The following is a 16,235-nucleotide window of genomic DNA, read 5'->3' on the forward strand; positions in this document are numbered from 1 at the left end:
TTGGTGGCTTCCTCCCGGGCGTGCGATCGGCGACCCCCAGCTGCCCCAGGGCGCGCGCTCCCCGCCGTGGGCGGCGGTGCCCGGGCCTTGCTAGCCGCGGCCGGCCCCGCGCTGCGCCCCCTCTCGCCCGCCCTGCGTGTGCGTGTGCGTGTGCCTAGCGCCCGCGTGAGCGGCACCTGCTCGTCCGGGCTCACAGCGGAGCCGCCTCGCCGGGAGCTGCCGCTCGCGGGCTCCGGGCTCCGCGCTCCCAGCCGCCGCCGCCGCCGCCGCCGCCGGAGTGGGGCTCGGCGGGCCCCCCCACTTGGCAGCCCGGGTCCCCCCCGGCCGTGCCTGCGAGTCAGCCCGGCTCCGAGTCACGTGTCAGTGCCCGAGGCAGAGACAGAGAAACACGCGCTTCAGTCCTTCTTCCACCGCCATACTGTATTTTATCCTAAATCTCATTTTTATTCCAACATTTTACTCCCGCTCGGTGAGTACCTTCTCAGTGGCATTCTTGTCCTCTTCTTCTTCTTCTTTTTTTTTTTTATTTTTATTTTTGCCCCCCCTTTGTTTTTGTGTTTTTGTTTTTTCTTCTTCTTCTTCTTCTTTTTTTTCTCCACTTCTTTGATTATTGTTTGCATTTGGGAAAGCTGGAGGAGCATGGTTTTGAGCCTTTTCCTGAATCCAAGTTTTTCTAGCATGCGACGGTTCTGTAGACGAGGCGCTGCGTCTGGGAGTCCGCGGCGACCGTGCCCGCGAGGAGCGACTCCCAAGTCCAGCAAAACGTGCAACTGGTTTGAAGGAAAAAGCGATATGAAGTATGGTGCCTGTTTTTTTTCCCCCTTTGTAAAAATAAAAAAAGCATGTTTCTAACTCTTTTTTTTGCATACTATTTTTCTGATAAGATTTTTGTATAGGTGGGATCTTGCGGCAGTGTTTACAAGTTTGTGGTTTTGCTATACGAATACAAACCACTGAGCAAAGACATGAATTTTCTTATTTATTTTTTGTGTGTGTGTGCTCTTTTTTGGAAGCCGGGGAGAACAAATTCGTTTTTTTTTTTTTTTCCCCCTACTTGTTTTTGATATCCATTGATAACATGAAACTTTTCTTGCAGCTGGTTCCTGGGATTATTTTTAAGCAAATACTTTTTTTTCCTCCTTTAAATTAAGTGTGACTTTTGCACATCTGCCTTTTTTTAAAAAAAACAAAAACCCAAGATCATTTTATGAAAGATATCCTGATATCTATATCTATATTATCCCTTCTTCCTCCCTCTCCCCTCCCTGTAAATCCATTTTCAAATGATGGCAGTGGAAGGTTTTTCTGGGAAAAAAAAAATGAAGTGCGGTTTGGTTTCCTTGTCAACGGAAGATGAAGTGAACAGCTGAGCAGCTCGCACAGAGCAGGTACTTGGTCCCTTTGGAGGCGTTTCCCGGGTTTGCAATGGCAACTCTGGTCCTGGCAAAGAAACGTGTGTGTGTGTGTATGTGTGTGTGCGCGCGTGTGCGCGCTCGCGGCCCCGGGCAGCGTCCGAGCCCGCGGTGGGGAAGCCGCGCCGGGAGCCGGGGGAAGCCCGGGTCCGTGCCCGGCCTGGGCTGCTTCTGAATGAGCGTGAAACGCCGCCCCTCGGTCGGCGGGAGGCGTCTGCGCCCCGGGCGGCGCCGGGCGGCCGGGTAAGTTCTCCGAGGGCCACTTGGGGAGCCGCAGGAGCGCGGGGCTCGGGCGCGGACCGGGCCGGAGGCGCCCGGGAGACCGCGGGCAGCAGCGGCCGTGCCGCGTCCTCCGGAGGCGCCGGCTTCTGGCCGAGGGCCCGGGCCCCGACCTCTCCACATCCCGGCGGTGGCTCCCGATGGCGCGGCGCCCGCTGCTCCTCTGCCTTGAGTCAACAACGCACTCGGTTTTCCCCTGCCTGTTTTGCCCGTTTGCTTTCTTCCGCGGTGGTGTCTTTGGAGCTTTTCTTTCCCCGTGGTGTTTGTTGCTCTGGGTTTAAGTGCCTGGCGTCTTCCAAGGTGGAGGAGATCGCTACTTTCCGTGATGGTCAGTTGGGTTTCATGTTGAGGATGAAAGCGCCAGTTTGCATGAATGAGGCTACACCCATAGGAGGAGTGGTAAAGGGACAATGTATTGTCCCTCTTTTTAACCACCTGATGGTGGTCGCAAAGGGTTTCCCCTGAGAGCCCGGCACAGGACAGGGCTTGGGATTTGTGATGGTGGTGATAGAGTCCGTTGTGTTGGTGGCAGAGCACAGAACTCAGTGTTGAATGTGTTCTATGGAGTTTATGTTTTATGATCGTCGTGTTCGGTTCCCGGGGTAATCTGGTACTACTTCTTGGAGATGCACCACGGTTGCTAATAAAAAGCTTTCTCTGTACTTAACACAGTGACAGAATCTGTTGGAAAACTTGCTGTCCAAACAAATTTTGTGTTATACTTTAAATCTTAAAGTCTGGAGGTCATTATTTAAATGATTTGATTCTGGAGTGTAGAGCTTGGATTCTATTAAAATAAATATAAAGGCGAGTGGAATAATTTACTTCTCAGATTAGGTTTTCTTCTAGGTTATCTATAGGCATAAAAACTAAATCCAGAGCCCATAATAAACATGTTAATGACATATGCTATGGCTTTTTTCAAACAAATATTTAAGTCTCTAAGCTCAGTTTGTGGAATGAAGTTTTATGACTGTGTTTCTTTACTCTTTGTGGTAACGGAGGAGGACAAGTCATTTATCTGTAGCAGGTTAAAAATTATCGTAATGTCTAGAAAGCTATGTATTTTTTAAATTCACAATGCATTGTCCCATTTCAGAGATCTTTGAATGTAGCAATCAATGTGTGTTACTCTTGTATGTAGGGTAGCTTTTCTCTGTTAAGAAAGTCCTGTTGCATTTATATAAGGAAGATACTTTAAGTCCTGTGTGTGGACCTCCAGGCTTGGTACTCTGAAAGGCATAGTTCTAAGATTTGACACAAGTATTATGTAATAAAGCTTTAAGTTTTTATTTTTTTGGTTGTGGTAAGCATACTACTAAAATATAGTCTTTCATGTGGTTTAAACAGGGAGCAAATCATTTAAAATGCCACTTGGAACATTCGGTTTTTTAAATCACTTTCATCATAATAAAGTATTATGTAAGTAGAAATGCTCATTTATGTAAAAATGCAAGACAATGCATGTGTATAACATTTCTTTGTAGGTTGTATGTACTGTACGTCATCTAGTTCCTTTAGAAGAGAGAAACAGTGAATGAGAAACAAAGCTTGAGTATCAAACCATAATTTTCATTATGAGGATCACTTGCTGCCCTAAGGTGGGATAACTGTCTTAAGGCTGGTACAGAACGCAGACTGCAATGTGTGATATTTCCAAATGAGATTGAAACCCTGATGGGATGGAAGATATTCATAAGGTTTCAAGTGGGAACAGATACAGTAGTTGTGCTTTGAATTTTGTAAAAATCATGCTAAGAGCCTTTAGTCGTATTAGGTTTTCATTAAATATTGCTTGTTCATTATACTACATACTTATGTTAAATTTCTATTATATTGAAAATTTGAAATCTCCTCCTCCATAAATTATGCTGGGGATTCTACAACTCTGTGTGTTGGTTTAAAATCTTTGAATATGGCTTCCAAGATTTAGCACCGCCTACTGGTTTCTCATGGAAAAATAATGTTCTTAAATTCAGCAAGCAACCCACTTTGATTCTGATCAGCTTAATCATGCAGATTACTTTTAACTGCTTACTGACAGCAAAATAAATATTTGGCTGCAAGAGAGAGGGTTTGGAATGAAGGTAGAGGATGAGGGAAAGAAGACACATAAATTTAAAGTGGCTGCGGGACCACTAACTGACTTTATTTTATTACCTGAATGTGACAAATAAATAAATCACACATTTAAAGCCGCCTTCTACATTTGCTAGAACTTTTCTAGGGGATGCCAAAATTTGGACATTTTGAAAATCCAGGATTACTGCATTAACTTTATATTGTATGTCCCACTCTTGAACATTGTAGAGAAAGAAAACCCTAGTCAGAGTTCTGTCTTGAGTGTGTGGTCTGTCCAAGAATTTTTAAATGAAGAAATTTTAATCATAAAAAATAGACATTTAATCATTTCATATTTTTTCCTACATGATTATAAGCTAGCAAGGAGCACACTAATTTTTTTCTTGGTGTGGATGAAGCAGCTACATGGTGATGCTGGTATATAAGGGGGAAAGGTTTCAAACACATATTTATAAAGGCACTCTTAACTACAATAGATATATTGCTTTAAAAAAAACATAGTTTATTTTTTCTAATTGTAATGAAAGGTTAGTGGTTAAAAGAGTTACCAAACTTGTGCAAACTGATGATGCCATTAGAAGGTGAAAATAAGGGGATACAAAAATAATGCACTACATCTGATATACAAAAAAATATATTTTCCTAGCTAGAACAACCACGTGCTATATGGATAACTGCTTCTTTACTAGAACAGTTTTAAAGCAGCTTTTTAAAAAAGAAGCTAGTGAGAAGAGTGTGGAGAAGCTCCCTATATCGGAAAGCATTTGACTGGAGTAGGAGTGCAGTCATGCTTTGCTTACTGTTTACTAATACTGTAAGCAACTAATTACGCAGTGCATCACATCAAGTCAGACTACACTGGAAGCAGAAGAGAAGTGAAGTCGATGTTCAGAATCGTTTGCGTGCTAAAAAGGAAATATTTACTTGCAATTTAATTTTTTCTCCTCTCTGACTTTTGAACATTATATTTTTTAAATGTAATTAGCGGTGCCTTAAAAGAAATACAGCTGTTTTTCTTTTATCACATTGTCACTAAGAAAATTCTATTTTGTGTATAAAAAACCAAGGTAATGATAAAGTGTATTCTTCAAGGTGTCTATGGGGCTCTGGAAATAAATTAAAATCTAATTAAAAAAATTCCTTACTGGTCTGAGGTTGTTGTTATTATTTTCTTATTATTTGCTACTTCTAGTGACATGCACAAATACCTTTAAAATCCCATTTTCATGGTTCAGTATGACGTTTTCATAAGTCTCACTTATAGTGGGGCAACGAATTTTCGTATTAGTGACAGCAAGGACGGTTAGCTTTACTGCGACGTGATTTTGAGGACAAGAATTATTGAAGAAAATGTAAGTAATAATTTGACTTTTGAAAGTACCAAAAATTAGTTACATATTTAGCAAGTCTTATAAAAATGCCAGTCGCCACTCTTCTTTTTATTATTAAAATTTGGCAGGTAGACTATGTACATCTAACCCCTGCTTTTAGTAGTCTTGCTTCTTCCTGAAGCTTTTTAGATTTTCAAGAAAATATTGGGGGGCATTCATTGTTTGTTTTGTTAGACTCACTGACATTGTGGGAAATGGATTTTGTGCTTCTCTAATTCTCCCATAAAATTAAAAGTCTTTCACTGATGATTCAGTTATTCTGGGACTTCATTCTGGCAAACACAGAGTTATTGATTGCCTTTTTCTTTCCATTCCTAGACAGAGAGGGTTAGTAGGAGAACTTCAGTTAATTCAGGATAAATGTCTTCTGGACTGTCTTTGGAGCCTGTGAAGCTGGGGTCAGTACTGCAAGATTTATTTCTTGGGCCATGTAGAAATCTAAATGGAGAAGAGAATTATAGCAGAAATCATGGGGACCCTACCCAGATTTTCTGAAAGATGCAGCGAAATGCATCTTATGTACCTTCATACTTAAGAAAAACTGGAGGTTTTATTTGCATCAGTATGTCTCATAAAATCACATCTGACACATCTATTTCTCTACTTTGCTTAGAATAAAGTAGTTGAATATTTTGTCTAAATTTTAACAGTGGAAATTAATTGTGTTCCTACATCATCCATGTATTTAGACAAAATATTTATACACATTTTGATAGCCATATGCTAAATTATAACAGGAGCAACATATTTTTGAGTCACTTTGGAAACTTAACAGGCTGGAGTAGGGAAAGGCTATTTTTCATTAAATCAAGAGGAAAGGGAAAGAAAAGTAGGACTAACACGTCCTGAGGTGCCCTTCCTTTCCATGAGTAGGTGATAGCATCATTGTTTTATATTTTGGGGGAAACTGAGGCTTGGAGAGATGTAATTTGCTCACGTCTCCATAGGGAGTAAAGGGACACATGGCAGGAGTGTCTGAATTAACACCCGTGGCCCTCCTTCTGTACAGGAATGCTCCACTTGAGAAGACGGAATTCTCTTTGTCCGTTTCTTTCACTCAATGCGCAACAACCGCGGTGTGTGCGTTCTTGGTCCGTTATCTTAGGTGGTTGTATTTTGGCACGTTTTCACTACTGAGTGCTGCAGCCAGCAATCCCAGAAAATGGCACCATTTACAGGAAGACTCTTACTGGTGCTGAAAGGGTCTTCAAGTGACCAGGCATCACGCGGGTCAACAGGATCGTGGGGATTTTGAAGAGACCCAGTCCATGGACATTTGTGGAAGGCACTCATGCCCTGTGGTCAGGACCGAATAGGTGGCCCTGTGTCCACAGTGCTTTTGCCGAGGTTGTGGGCAAAGCACTCTACAAATATTTAGCCCCAAGTGGAGTCTCACCTCTTGAAGTGTTTGTGGTGTGATGTGGAAGAGGATTCTTTTACACAAGGCAAACTGAAGAGCCACTTCCTTCATAACACAGCCAGTCTATAAATATAGGTGTCTCTTCTGTCTACCGACATCTCACGCTCAGCATCATCTCCAGCTCAGAATTGCACTGTGACACACATTTGAGTGTGACATTTTTCAAGCTCACTTTATCTGTTTGTTAATAACATAACACTGCAAGATGTTATTTTAGGATGCTGTTTTTAATTGCCTCTTCGGATGTGTGAAAAAGGATTCAGTTATTAAACAATCTCCTTGGAGCTTGAGAAAAGTGAATGTTTTTCAGTAGAAAATGGGAAACATAAAGTATAGTGGGGCAGTGTGAATGAACACCATGAAATGGATTTCAAAGTCGATGATCAATCGACACGTCTACACTGGTTGGAGGCCAAGATGGGGAAACTATCAAAAGCTGCTTTTGAGTTTTAGAATCTGGATACCTTGAAAGCCTGGAGTATGAAACAAGCCAGGAGAAAATAAGGATATCTAGAAGGGAGCCTGATTTGCCTGGGGGTGGGAGAATGGTTCAGTTTTGGACGCATCACTGATATGAAGTTCCAGTATTAACCTGGATAAAATGACTGATGTGCAATTGAAATTCAGATCCAGAGCAGGAAAGTATACTGAAAGCTAGAAAAAGATGTTACAAGATTACTGACATTAACATTTTAGGAGGCAAACATTTGGGAAACACCTGTGTTTTCCTGAGTGGATGTAAAGGAATCTGCTTAAGGGCAGACAAAGAGAATAAGGAGGATAGCCACTGAAGCTTAGGAGTGTGTGGGGGGGTGTGGGGGGGTGGGTGTGGGTGTATGTGTTGTTCAGCAAGGCAAATGCTGTGTAGGCTTGAAGGAAGGTGATACCTGCGAAAAAGACCCTTGATCCTGTGATTAAAATCCATTACTTTTAAGAAGAAACTCAATGAATGAGGCATATTAGACTTAAGTGAGAAAGCTTTCCATGGTTCCAGGTGTGGTGTGACATACCACATCAGGTCAGTTCCCAAGATTGTATGTGTCACATTCTTAGTGTGTGTATGTCTGTGTGTGCATTTGAAAATGTAACATGACTAAACAGGAAGATCAGTAAGAAGGTTTTCTGCAACTAGGTAAATTAATTTTAAATTACATACAGAAGAAGTTTTTAAAAAGCGGGAGTAACTAGGATAGGTCAGGAAAAGAAAGGTAAAGAGGGGTCTAGGCTGTCAGATATTGAAATACACCACACATGCCTTTTAAGCAGGTTTACTAGCTGGCTCCTTAAGAGACTTCCAAGCAGTGTGTCCAGAAGCAGTGAACACATCCAGTGCACAAATCATGGCTTCTAAACACCGTTTCCCATTCAAGGGGCCCAAACTCTCTGGAAACTTGGCCGATTCTAAGTCTAGGCAGAAGAAGTACCAGATGAGCCCAACTTCTCTCATTGTTCTGGGAAGTGAGGAAGTGCCCGCAAACAAATAAGGTTGTGTAAGCCTATAGTGTTAATTAGAATGGTTACCAGGAGCTAGCCTGAAGGGCCTCTCAGTTGCCAAATTCAGATAAATTTGAGCATCAGTGGTTGTTGGTTCCCAAAATATGTGAGTTGCTCAGTCCTGTCTGACTCTTTACAACCCATGGACTATGACCCGCCAAGCTCCTCTGTCCGTGGGATTCTGCAGGCAAGAATAGTGGAGTGAGTTGCCATTCCCTTCTCCAGGGGATCTTCCTGACTCAAGGATCAAACCTGGGTTCTGCATTGCAGTCAGATTCTTTGCCGTCTGAGCCACCTGGCAAGCTGTGATGTCAGGCAAAATTAGAAATTGGCCCCTGGACCGGGAGGGCAAAGAGAGGCTGTGGAAAGCAGTAGACCACTCCCTCTTGGTGGGTGGAAGTTTTAACCATCAGGATAACTTAGGTGCAAGGCGTGTCTTTGGCAGCTGCAAGGCAAGTCCATTTCTGCATCTACCTACCAGGAGCTTAAAAGTTTGTTCAGGTCTCCCCCACTCTCTGAATGGCCATGGAACCTTTTGTAAACGGAATGGTGTAAAGTGAAGAAGCAATCACCCTAGGACACATCTTGCTAACAGCTGCACAAAATAAGTTGATATAAAGCACAGATGCTCTTAGGCACAAGTGAAGGTAGAGAGGCTTACTGCTGAATGCCGAGTGCGGTTCCCGGGGAAGGAGCTCGATGGAGCCCCTCTCTGCTCTGGTCTGTTCTGCCTCTGTAAAGCCTTGATGGAAAATAACGAGCGCTGTTTTCACGTCTTGCTTTTGTGCATAAAATGAAAATCCTCTTTGGATTTGTTTCAGTTTGTGAAAATAGGTACTAATAAAGATCTTTAGTAAAAGTAAAGTGGGGGATCCCTGTAGAGAAGCCTTCATGGGGTTCAGTCACCTCTCCTTCAGTCAGGATATTCTCAACAACACATGGCTCTCAAGACTGAGGCCTGAAGGGGCTGAATATACATCCCAAGGACAGCAGAGGGGACAGGAAGCCTCTGACTGTTTGGGTCCCACTGTAGGGTCATCCAGTGGTCACATGCTCTCGGTGAGCTCCCGCAACAAGAGTGACTGTAACAGATAATACAAAATTGAAGAAAGTCCATGAGTCTGTTGTCATAGTATAAGTTAAAAAAAATTAATAAAAAGCAATTCTGACAATAATTAATGCCCTCAGTGGTCTCCTCCAACAAGAATGACTGTAACAGACAGTACAACATTGAAGAAAGTCCATGAGTCCATTGTGATAGTCCAAATTAAAAAATAATAATAAATGATTCTGACAATAATTAAATTGAAATAAATGGTTAGCCTGCTTTTTAGGAGGAACTCTTGTGTAGTTGATGAAAGACAGCTCTTCTTTACAAAATACGTAAGTTAGTACATCTAGCAAATGGTAGAATGAGAAAATTACTGTTTATAACTCTCAGTGAAATAAATGATTCAGGCAAGAATCATCAACAGGTGCTAAAACCATTAGTTACAAATATTTTGAGGAATAATGTGTTCTCTTTGTACTCAAGATTACTGTTTTAAAGAGTATTTTACTTATTTATTAATTTTTTGTTCTCAGGATCTTCCTTGCAACACGTGGGCTTTCTCTAGTTGCAGAGAGCAGGGGCTCCTCTTTTGTGAGTTTCTGGGCTTCTCATTATAGAGGCTCCTCTTGATGCAGAGTTTGGGCTGGAGAGCCCGCAGGCTTCACTAGCTGTAGTGCATGGACTTAGTTGCTCTGTGGCATATGGGATACTTCTGGAGCAGGGATCGAACCCATGTCCCCTGCATTTGCAGGTGGATTTTTTAACACTGAACCACGAGGGAAGTCCAAGCATTACTTCTTAATTTTATCTGACATCTGCCTTCTTAAGCAGCTGTGTGATCAAACCTGGCATAGCTAACAGACAGCCCGATGCCATGAGCCTCGGAGGGATGCAGTCTGAAGTCTTCATTGTCATTTGTGAGATGTTGTTGATGGAATGTTTGAGATGAATCTAAAACCTGTCTAGACAGAGTATGAGCACCAACTCGATGGACATGAGTTTGAGCAAGCTCCGGGAGATGGTGAAGGACAGGGAGGCCTGGTGTGCTGCAGTCCATGGGGTTATAAAGAGTTGGACACAACTGAGTGACTGAACAGAATAGAAAACCTGTTTAGACTTAGTTTCTCATTTACAGAAAAATATAGAGAAAGTAGAACCTGTTAAACTGAATGAGGAAACATACATATTCACAGGGTATAGTACTTTTTATGGAAGATACCAGACAGTGGCCTAGTCTCTTCAAAAGACATTGCCGTTGTGGGGAGAGTTTTTAGACTAAAAGAGACTAAAGACAACCAAATACAGTTTTTGGAGATTTATTTGATTTTTTTTTTTTTTTTACATAAGGCTGCAAAAGATCAAGTAAAGAATCCGCCTGCAATGCAGGAGACCCTGGTTTGATTCCTGGGTCAGGAAGATCCCCTGGAGAAGGGATAGGCTACCCACTCTAGTATTCTTGGGCTTGCCTTGTGGCTCAGCTGGTAAAGAATCCTCCTGTAATGCAGGAGACCTGGGTTCAATCCCTGGGTTGGAAAGATCCACTGGAGAAGGGAAAGGCTACCCACTCCAGTATTCTGGCCTGGAGAATTCCATGGACTGTGTAGTCCATGGGGTTGCAAAGAGTTGGACATGACTAAGCGGCTTTCACTTCACAGAAGATCAAAATTGGGTTGAACAGGGAAAATTTGCTCATGGGCTAGCTAATAAATGATATTAGGAGATGCATACTGAATGACTTAGGAATAAATGCCATGATGTCTGTGGCCTAATTTCATGAGTCATGGTAAAATGCATATGTGTGCGTGTGTGTGTGTGTGTGTGTGTGTAAAACATCATTTGTTAATAATTTTTGAATCCAGAAACTGACTATGTAGGTTTTATTGTATTATTTTTTCAGACTGAATATTTTCAGTAAAAGTGTTGAAAGTCTGTTAGTTGCCATTGAGAAAAAAATGTGCATATTAGGGTTAAATAGAAGCAGAAATCCAGATCTGTAAAATTTCATGTCCCTTGGGGCCTTTGAAGATATGAGACAAGAAGAAATTTAGTTCAGGATCAGTTGTGGAAATGAAATATTATTCAAGGGAGTAATATTGTTGGTGTGTGTGCTTGGCGTGCTGTAGTCCATGGGGTCGTGAAGGGTCGGATATGACTTGGTGACTGAACAACAACAATGTTGTTGGACAAAGGATGTATTTTTAAGCTCTAATAAAGGAAATATGCATGTATATTAATTGCTTTCAGAATGGCATCTCCTTAGCTAGAAGAGATAGAGGTATTGTGGAGGTGGAAATAATTTTCAGGGGTAAATTTCAAGATGTTCTAAGAAGGTTGGTATGATCGGTGGTAGCACAGGAAGACTGGTCACATCTTGGAAGAAGGAAGGGAATTGGATCAGTTCGTTAGTTAGCTAAATGCATTGTTTATTCAGCCCTGTCCTGGAGCATGGAGACTCAGTGGTAAATAAGACTAGCTAAGGGCCCTGTCCCCAGGGAGCTTACCATCTGATGATTAGTTTCCTCAGATATTCTCAAGGTGGTAGGTTGAAATTAACTAGCATGAGGGTAAGAATTTAGGGAATGTAGCAGAGAATATTCAGAAGGTCCGAAAAAGACTCTACAGCCATGGGGAGGAACTTGGCAAAATTAACAATTTGTTGTTCCTAGTTGACACAATTGCATCACTCTCTCTGGCAATAGAAAATGTAATCTGAATGGGTCAAGCAAACAGTGAAGTTTTCCTTAAGAATATTAGCAAGGCCTGCACGATGCAGAGCAAAGAGCTGTGCTTTCTAGGTGTAGTGCGTATTTCAAGTCAGAGTGATCATAAACCTGGCTGGGGAGGGAGCTGAGGAGACTAGGAACAGAGAGGATTAGAAAGCCTGGAGGGCAAGGTCTAAAGCAAGAGTGGTAGGTTCACTGGTTCTAACAGGATGAAAGAGGTGTGAGGATGGATGGTTTTGGTCAGAGGAGAATGTTGTATTTCCAGATTGTGAAAGTGGAGCAGAGTCAAATGGAGTGAACGTGTTTCACAGTTTTGGAAGGCTTGCAGTTAACTGAGGCAGATGCTGCTGAGGTTGAGAAGTTGAGAAGTGTTGTGAGAAGAAGCTGAGTGTTGAAGGGGTAATTTTTAACACTTTTAAAAAATTCCTAAGGGGATGACAGGGAAGAAAGTGAAAAGGAAGACTGAAACATGTGCTAAAAGGATCAGTGACGTTCCTGGAGGTTTATGATCAAATGATACCATAAAGGAATTTTTGTTTTCTTTTGTGATTGCTGAGATTTTAGTCTTTTGGAACATTTTGAGGAGAGATGTAGATAAATTGTGTGTGCGTGTGTGTGTGTTTGTCTTGTTTGCGTTTGATTAGATTTTTAGATAATACAGAATAAATTCTGCAACCAAAAGATGGTTGCATAAAAAATGGGTACCGCAACCAAAAGTTCAGTGTTACAAGGATGTACCTGATCAAAACCAGAGAAATAAATACAGGCTACTACAGTTCAGTACTTTCTAAACAAAGCAGCAAATGATTCCTGTTGAAAAGAACATTACATAGTGTCTGCCTGTTGTTATACTTCTGAGCCCAGTTCACACTTTACTGTTTTTAATGAGGAGTCCAGTTAGCAGGTAGGTAGACTGTGGCTGTTGCTATTGCCAGGTCAGTTGCTGCAGCTGCTACTGCCTCAGTTCCATTGTTAGATCATCCCTCCTGGCCCAGACTGATGGCTGAATGCTTAGTCCTATTGTGCCTCATCTTTGTAACACCCTGGAGGAATTTATCATTATCCTAGATAGCAATATGGGGAGGAAACTGAGGATCAGACAAGTGTCTTGTCAGATGTCTCAGAGCTGTCACATTGCTGAATAGAGACCTGAAACCCCAGACTTTTTTGGCTCCAAAACTTGACGGCACACTCCAGTATTCTTGCATGGAGACTTCCATGGACAGAGGAGCCCTGGTGGGCTACAGTCCATGAGGTCGCAAAGAACAATTTGAGTTACACCCCCGTGCCTTATTTAAAATATGCAGGAAAAGAGATACTTTGATGTGTACATGGATAGATCCTTGACATTTCGTCATAGACACACACCAGCTCCCTGTGTATGGAAGGTTTAAAAGCACACAGTGCTTTTGGCTAGAACTGTGCTGCTATATACGTTCTGATTCTTGTCTTCTCAGAGTTCCATGTAGTGTTTCGCTCTAGGCATAATTAGTGAGATTTTGATACTTGCCCATTCATTTAACCAATGCTCACCGGAAATCTACCGTATCTAAGTCATTGTGTTTTAAGAGACTAAAGAGGTTTACAAGACCAAACGTTGGACTTACCCTCATGAACTGACCATCTACTCAGAGAAGGAAATGGCACATGTAAAAACTGACAATGCATGAATGATTAGAATTCAGAAGAGTAGCTGTGATTAGTTATGGTTATTTAGGTCATTAAGACACTTGCAAATTTTGGAATGGAGTGCCCCTCTCTTCTCAGTGACTTGGCAAGGTCCTTGGGTTGGGAGATTTGACAGCACTTTATTGATATTGCTATCCAAAGTCAGGAATATATGGGTGTGTTCAGGGGTAATGTGTAGCAGGAAGAGATGAGAAGCAACAGAAAGGTTTAGAGAGGGCCATCTGGAAAGAGAATTGGGAGATGACAGGGATCATGGGTTTTTGAGGAGAAGTAGATGCCAGAAGAAATTAATATGTGAAACTTTGTATTTATACACATATTAGGCCCTGAAATACAGCCCATTGTTTGGGGAAATGAATTTTGTGTTGGAATACGTTGAGATTATTCAAAATTTCAAATAAAAATATCTTATTGGATTCTCAAATACAATAAAAACTGTAAAATGAGTTCAGAAATGCCTATGCTTTTTTCTCTTTCATATGGACAACAATATAGCTTTATTAATAATTTAGTGAACCAACAACATTAGAATAGTTTGTTTAATTTCTGAGCTCTTTCCATCATGTTTGCAGTCTTTTTTTTTTTTTTTCAGAATTGCGATATCTTCCCTCCCTATTCCTGACCTCTCTCCTGACATTGTTGCGGTTCTAGAAAAGAAAAATAAAGCAGAAGAAATGAAAGAGTAGAAGAGGGAAGAGGGGAGAGAGGAAAAGGCTGGTTAATAGCAGTGACAAGCACTCTCCAGATCAGCACTGTCCAGGGAAAATACAGCGCAAGCCACAGAAGCAGGCCTCCAGACGTAATTTTGCATTTTAAAAAGGACATTGAGAAAGTACAGATGAACAAATGAAGCTAATTTTCATAATATATTTTATTGAACTCAGCCTATCAGAAATTATCATTTCAATGAGTGATCAGTATGCAATTACTTTTTAAGTAGACTCCATTTATTCGGCTAAGTTTTTGAAATCCGGTTTGTGTTTGACACTTACAGCACAGACCTAGCCAAGGTTAAAGTGTGGAGGGGTCACGTGTGTGAGGGGCTACCCCATAGGGTCACTCAGATCGAGAGAGGTCAGAAGATCTCAGGGCGATGTCATGGTTTTGAATTCTTTTTGGCATCTTGCTCCTCACCAGAGATTAGTCAGGACATAGTTTAAAATACTCTCTGATTGTCTCAATTTTAGCTATCACATTTTATTATGAAGCTGAACCAAAACATGTTGAAGTTCATTTTTACTAAAAGGTGATCCTAAAATATGGTCAGTTGGCAAAGAACATCAATTTCTATCCAATAAGTATTTCCTGAAAATTTACTTTTATTTATTGTGAGTGTCATCAGATACGCCATAATGTAGGAGAATGGAGCTTTCAGTGCAGGAGCTTGCTTTCAGTGCGAACAAATTCCATAAGAAGTAAAAATAAAATTCTGGGATAAAATGGTTAAAATGGTATCTTATTCTTATATTAAATAAGAGGCTTACTTTTTCTAATTGCACTCACAAAATAGGTTTCTTAATTCAATGAATAAAGTCAAACCAGGTTTGTTGACTCTATGTGAAATGGTACATTAATTGAAGCACCTCTAGCTTGTATAATATTAAGCAATTTGTTTTGACTCCGAGCTTTAAAGTGATTTAGTATCTTTGGTTAAAAGATACTAAACCGGTGACTTGTGAGTCACCAATAGTTTGAAATTATCATGTTTGAAGTATGAGCATTGGATTTTTATTTATTATCTCTCATTGTTTCAGAGTGAAGCAGGTATTTCCCTTTTAAGTCTTTCAAGGAGTGTCCTTGTGTAAGCGAGGGCGGATATGCCTGTGAGTGCGTGTAAGAAGTTGGGGAAAGGACTGTGTGATTATAAACATCTTTACAAAATGCTATTAGATATCTCGTTGCCATATGGAATCAAATTTGGGGAGTAGTTCTCATTATTTTTTTTCCCATCTATTGGATACCATGTCTCTTTGTTTCTAAAAGATGCCTGATATTAAATTTCTTTGTTTTACTGTGAGGTGGACTTCCTGTTTTTGATATCCATGAAAGGAATTGGAAATACTCAAAGCGTATTAATGCCAGATCTTGGGTTCTGAATTTTTGACTGAATACGCTGTGGTTTTGGTTCAGAAAAGTACAAACTCATTAATTTCACAGTATTAATGAACACATGATATTTTTTTCCTTCATATAAAAAATACTCTTGTGAATTTAGTATCTTTATTCATCTAGTATGCGTTATGGGTCTCACTATCAGATCTTCAATTAGGGGAATATTCCTTAGTTCCTCTTGATCTAACAAGAAGCAGTTTAATGTATCTATCAGGTACCAAAATTTGATAATCTCAGATACGTTATAACATACTGGGAGAAAGGATAACTTTGGATTTGTTACAAATGAAAATAAGCTGTGTGGCCTTGTAATTTCTTTTAATATTAGGAGTGAGCAGTTTGATATAGAATGTTCAGTTCAGTTCAGTTCAGTTGCTCAGTCATGTCCAACTCTTTGCGACCCCATGGACTGCAGCATGCCAGGCCTCCCTGTCCATCACCAACTCCCAGAGCTTGCTCAAACTCATGTCCATTGAGTTGGTGATGCAATCCAACCAATATGCTGCTGCTGCTAAGTCGCTTCAGTCGTGTCCAACTCTGTGTGACCCCATAGATGGCAGCCCACCAGGCTCTGCCATACCT

General features: G+C 41.2%; 1 protein-coding gene across 4 annotated transcripts in view; it reads left to right on the forward strand.

Annotated features, from left to right (window-relative positions):
* The first annotated feature begins 203 nt into the window (after window positions 1–203).
* Window positions 204–16,235, forward strand: part of RALYL (RALY RNA binding protein like) — an 832,191-nt gene continuing 816,159 nt past the window's right edge. For 3 of the 4 annotated variants that reach the window (XM_070382895.1, XM_070382896.1, XM_070382897.1), the window contains exon 1: window positions 1,517–1,655. The gene's annotated coding sequence lies outside the window, so the exon portion shown is untranslated. Of the gene's footprint in view, window positions 470–1,516; window positions 1,656–16,235 lie in introns of those variants that run through there. The other variant, XM_070382900.1, reaches the window with a different exon arrangement.

The sequence above is a fragment of the Bos mutus genome, chromosome 14, assembly GCF_027580195.1.
Source record: "Bos mutus isolate GX-2022 chromosome 14, NWIPB_WYAK_1.1, whole genome shotgun sequence".
In the NCBI taxonomy this organism is placed as follows: domain Eukaryota; kingdom Metazoa; phylum Chordata; class Mammalia; order Artiodactyla; family Bovidae; genus Bos; species Bos mutus.